The sequence below is a fragment of the Phodopus roborovskii genome, unplaced genomic scaffold (genome assembly GCF_943737965.1).
Source record: "Phodopus roborovskii unplaced genomic scaffold, PHOROB, whole genome shotgun sequence".
NCBI lineage: Eukaryota > Metazoa > Chordata > Mammalia > Rodentia > Cricetidae > Phodopus > Phodopus roborovskii.
In genome coordinates, this window is record NW_026126555.1 from 47204 (window position 1) to 53541 (window position 6338).

The following is a 6338-nucleotide window of genomic DNA, read 5'->3' on the forward strand; positions in this document are numbered from 1 at the left end:
TGTATTAGATATAATGCTGTTGACCTGTTACTTGTTTCTTATCAGCTATCTCTGTTTAAAAAGAAACCCATTTCTATTAATCTAAGTAATTCCACGTGATCTTATCTTACTGGAGAGAGGGGATGGCGTTCTGCTCTCATTCCTCCATCTTGGAATTCCTCTCCTACTACCTTCTCCCTCCCCCTTGTCTCCTAGTTCCACCTATCTCCCTTTCGTATTGGCCAACAGTGTTCTATTCATTAACCAATGAGAGAAACATATTTACAGAATGACATTTCTCATAAGTCAGGCATGGGATCCCTCTCTTGCCTGGGGTCTAAAGTTAGACCAGTCATTGGTTGGTCACTCCCACAAGCTCAGAACCACCATTGTCCCAAAACATCCTGCAGCCTGGACAGATTGTGGGTTGAAGGTTTTGTGGCAGGGTTGGTGTCCTAGACCCACCATTTTTGCCTATTAGGTTAGAGGAGATGACTAGATAATGCTCTGAGTCTTCCATTTCTACAAGTACTCATTAGGGTCACTCTTGGAAGATTCCATTGCACTTAGTTTTCACATTACTTTCCAATTGCCAACCCTATTTCCAGTCATATCACCCAGCACTCTCTCCCTCTGCCCCACCCTCCCCCATATGATCCCTCCTGTTCCTGTCACCACCTGTTCCCTATCCACCTGTAAACTATTCTGTTTTTCCCTTCCCAGGGAAATGCGTGTATCTCCAGTAGAGAGAAATCAATTCTGGGTAATTAAAAAGAATATCGTGAGGTTATCACAAACCCAGTTTTAAAGTTGTAGTATACTAGTAAAAACCAGAATGTCGCTGGAATAAACCAGGCAAGTTGATCAAGGAAGAATATAGATAAAGACAACTTAGAGAAAGAAACAAGTTTGTCAGAAAGAAACAAGTTTGTCAGAAATTTCAGAAAATATAACGTTCTCAAAGGTAATGATGATCCCACAAACCTGATTCACAATTGCTATAAAACAAAATGGCTCAGTTATTTAATATGTTTGTGCATGTTTTGCAAGCATAATTGCTTGTGCACTGAATTATGTTTTCTGTCTATAGAATCCACAGACGCATCAGATTATTGAGAAAAGGAGTTATAGGCAGTTACAAGTTGTCATGCTGGCCCTGGAAACTGAAACTATGTCCTCTGTCAGAACAGCCACTGCTCTTAACACTGTGTCATCTCGCCAGCCCTACATCTACTCATTTTTTAAAACTTCTTTCTTTTATTATTATTTTTATACTTATCCTATACACACATTCCAGCTCCCTCTCCCTATACTGCCCCTGCCTCCCTCCTTCCCTCTCGGGCCTTCAGACCACCCTCCTATCCCTTCCACAGGGAGGGTGATGCTTTCCAGGAGAGATCAACAAAATTTGTCAAGACATTTGGATTAGAGTCTAGGCACCACCTCCTGCATCAAGGCTAAGGGAGTATCTCTTCATGGTCATGGGCTCTTAAGTCCTTTTATACCAATTCCTTCAAGGGTACATCCCACTTTCTCTTCGATGAGGTTCAGTGTGGTTCTGTTTATGTTGAGGTCTTTGATCCACTGGGACTTGTGTTTTTTTCATGGCGATAGACATGTTTCTATCTGCAGTCTTCTACACACCATCATTCAGTTGTGCCTGCACCATTTGTTGAAGATGTTTTCCTCTTTACATTGTCTAATTTCAGGTGTTTATAGGTATGTGGGTTAGTATGGGTTTTCTATTCAATTCCTTTGGTACACATATGTATTTTTCTGCCAATTCCAAGCTATTATCAGTACAATAAGCTCTATAGTAGAGCTTAAAGTCAGGGATGGTGATTCCTTCTATTGTCCCTTTATTGTACAAGGTTTTTTTGACTATCCTGGGTCATATATTGTTTCATATACAGTTGAGTACTATTCTTAAAGTTGAGTGAAGAATTATGCTGGGATTTTGATGGGGATTTCATTGAATCTGTAGATTGGGCAAGAGTTCCAGTTTTATTTCGTTTATACTGCCTATCCAAGGGCACTGGAGATATTTCTATTTTCTACTATCTTCGTTAATTTCTTTTTTTAAAGACACAAACTTCTTGAGATATAGACCTTGCTATAAAGGTCTTTCAATTGTTTGGTCAGTGTTACCTCAATATATTTTACGTTGCTTGTGGCTATTGTAAAGAGTGATGTTTCTTTGATTTCTTTCTCAGCCCTTTTATCATCTGTATACACTCGACCTACAGTTTTTTAGAGTTAATCTTGTATCCTGCTAATTTGCTGAAGGTGTTTATCAGCTTAAGGAGTTCCCTGGCAGAGTTTTTTCTGGTCACTTATGTAAACTCTTATATCATCTGCAAATAGTGACAGTTTGACTTCTTTCTTTCCAATTTGTATCCCCTACATCTCCTTTTGTTGCCTTAATGCTGTAGCTGGAACGTCAAGTACAATACTGAAGAGATATTGAGAGAGTGGACAGCCTTGTCTTGTTCCTGATTTTAGAGGAATCATCTTAAGCTTCTTTCCATTTAGTTTGATGTTGGCTGTTGGTTTACTGTATATTGCTTTTATTATGTTTAGGTATGTTCCTGTTATCCCTGACCTCTCCAAGACCTTTATCATAAAATGGCGTTGGATTCTGTCAAAGGCTTATTTAGCATCTAATGAGATGATCATATTCTTTTTCTTTTTCATTTTGTTTATATGGTAGGTCACATTGTTAATTTTCTTATGTTGAACCATGCCTGCATCCTTGGGATGAAGCCTTCTTTGGCATGGGGGATGATTCCTCTGATGTGTTCTTGGATTAGATTTGCCATTATTTTATTGAGAAATTTTCATCAATGTGCATGTTGGATAATGTAGTTTTGTTTCTTAGTTGTGACTTTGTGTGGCTTTGGTAGTCTCTTTAAAAAGGTTTAGCAAGGAACCTTTGTTTCCATTGTGTGGAACAATTTGAGGAATGTTGGTATTAGCTCTTCTCTGAATTTCTGATAGAATTCTGCATTGAAGATATTTGGCCCTGAGATTTTTTTTTTGGTAGGATTCTTTTGATGAGTGCTTTTATTTCTTTAGGTAGGTCTATTTGCTTGATTATCAGTTCTTCATTTAAATTTGGAAAGTGATAGCTATCCATAAATTTGTACATTTCCCTTAATCTTTTAAATTTTGTGAAGTACTGGTTTTCAAAGTCTGACCTGAAAAGTCTCTTGATTTCCTCAGTGAACTTTGTTATGCCCCCTCTTTGTTTCCAAATTTGCTCATTGGCATGCTCTCCCCCCCTCTCTCTCTCTCTCTCTCTCTCTCTCTCTCTCTCTCTCTCTCTCTCTCTCTCTAATTTTGGGTGAGTCCAGATGGAGCTTTGTGTATCTGGTTGATTTTCTCTAACAACCAACTCTTTGTTATATTGATTCTTTGTATTGATTTCCCAGTTTCTACTTTATTCATTTCAGCTGTGATTGATTATTTTCTGGTTTCTACTCCTCTGAGATTTGCTTTTTTGTTTTTTGTTTGTTTGTTTTTTTTTATTCTTGGTCTTTCAGTTGTATTGTTAATTGTCTAATGTGGCTACCCTCCATATTCTTCATATGGGCACTTCGTTCAAAGAATATTCCTCATAGCATTGTTTTCAAAATTCCCTGTATGTTCGGGTATATTTTGTCCTCATTCTCTTTGAATTCTCGGGAATCTTTCATTCCTTTTTTGTCCCAGGAATAGTTAAATTGTGCATTTTCAGTTTCCATGAGTATATAGTGTTTCTGCAGTTTGTGTTCTAATTGAATTTCTACATGGAAGCATGGTGGTCTGATAAGGTGTAGAGAGATAGTCCAATTTTTTTTTTGTATCTGTTGAGGTTTTTTAACTTGCCATGTATGTTGTCCATTTTAGAGAAGGTTCCATGTGGAGCTGTGAAGAAGGTATATTTTATTGTGTGTGGATGTAATGTTCTATAGATGTCTGGTAAAGCCAATTGGGCATATTTTCTGTTAGATCTTGTATTTCTGTGTTAAGATTCTGTCTGGTGGCCCTGTCTAGTGCTGAGAGTAGGGTTGTAATCAGTTGGTTGCTCAGCAACTCCTACTAACCACTGAGCAATATTTCCAGTCTTGTATGTACTATCATTCTTGGGAAAAGGAAACAGGGTCTTGATACACAGCTCAGGCTAGCCCTTCTAAGTATAGCTTACATATTGCAGGCCATTACAGTGTGTGACTTCAGGTGTATGCATCAAGTCTAGAGTAGCTAGTGTTTATAATGCACACTTACTATGGTACTAATGACTTACTCTTTAAGGTTATCTTTGTCCTAGGCAAATGTAAGCCAGTGGTGAAAAATGAACCAATGAAATCTACTTTTAGATTTAATACAGCATAGCAAAATAAATAACTTGCATTGTTGATAGGAAACTTTGGGTAGAAAGAATATTGTCTGCAGTTTGCACAAATTCTTCATTTTGAAGTATAATTACACAGATAATACAGACATTCTGATGAAATGTTTACCATAGTGCAGATAATGGGAACCAGAAAATGAAGGAATAAATCCAGGGTGATGAGCATACTGCCTCTCAAACGCAAAAAGGAGCTTGAAAACTCCACTTTCACTATTAACATTGAAAGTCCAGAGATCTATGTCACAGCACATTCCAAACTAAGTCTGTAGCATCCACCACTAATAATGTGGTCAAGCCAGGGCATTGCCTTTATGTCCTTGATTTTAAGTGCTGTCACTTGTGATGGTGTATACACTTCTTTCTAAAGGGATACCCTGTGATAAGACAATTCTACACTCTGCCCCATCCATGGTTCACAGTAAGTTCACAGTTTCCTTGCACATGCTCCCACATTATACATGTCCCATGTACTTCAAAGGTGGGTGATCTGCACCTCACGTCTGCCTTCATTCAGAGCACCGGATCTAGAAGGACAGAATCTATCCCTGGCTTCCCATAGACAGAATGGTAGAAAACCCTGTCACCACCACCAGCCTTTCTATCTCTATCAGTACCGTATTCCAGATGGTTGAGCATTATATCCCCTTGGAAGCTTTGGGCAGCCCGTGGGTTTGATTACTTCAAGATCTCTAATTCAAGGAAATCCAGATAAATATTCTATATACACCCTAATTACTTATATTTAAATCAAGTAAATTTGTTCTATTTCTAGTTAAGTAAATCAAAACATTCCCAAGCTCAAATTGATTGTTACTTCCCATCTACCTTCATCAGCAGAGTGCAATTGTGTTCACCACACATTTTCGTCTTTATCCTCCACCAGGAGAGTACCCAAGTCGGTCCATCCATTGCCACAGGCAAAATGCAGTGCTGTCCTGTGAGAATAAGAGGGATTTTGAATGAATATACCATACGACATGTCAACATACACATCTCCTAGTGAAATTGCAAGCCCTAACTGATAAGTAATTCATCTGCTTTCTAAACAATGATGTGACTTTTTTTCTGAAGGAAAGGCAATATTCATGCACACTTGAAATTTCCTTCAGCTCACATGCCTGTCCATTTCATTTGTATGTACTCTTACTTGTGGGTTCAGGACATAGAAAGAAGACAGTCAGAATGTCTGATATAATGTCTCCTAATGGCTTCCAGCAAAATCAAAATCCTATCACCGAATTTGTTCCCCTGGGAGATCTCGTGAATGCATACTTCATTCTCTCTCTCTTCTCTTCTCTCTCTCTGTATGTTAGCTTGTCTCTCTCTATCTCTTTTTAAACTCTGTGTGTGAGTTTGTGTGTGTGTGTGTGTGTGTGTGTGTGTGTGTGTGCGCGTCTGTCTGTGTGTCAGTGTGTTCTGCTCTCTCACTAGAGTAAAACATTAATTTCTACTTAGAGAATTCTAAGTGGTGCATAGATCTGCCCAAGAATGAGTCCTAGAGCCGAAAGAAGTTAACATGTGTCCCCATTCCTAACCAAGAACCAATCTCCAATACACAACCTCTTGCAAAGGAAATTTAACTTTCTCCACAAAAACTATACCAACTATTCTAGTGGTAGGCTCCATGGCCAACAGTCGACGGCCAACAGAAAGCAACTCAATCTTTAAAGGCTACTTGTCTCATAATGTTGTGTCTGGGTTTCTTTTGATAATATAATTTAATTATTTATCATTATTTATTAGTACACTATTTTTACCTTACAGATAAGTTGTGTAATACTAAGGCTTCCTGTGTTACGTTTTTAAGAGATTGCTAAGTGTGTGAATAAGTTAGTGTCTCTATCCATATCTCTTTCTCTTGCCTCATCTTGGGCTCTTTTCTTTCTGATTGCTCATTTTGTCTGAATCTGGTGTGTTAGTTTTTATTATCCCTTCCAATATATATTTTACTATAATATTATCCATC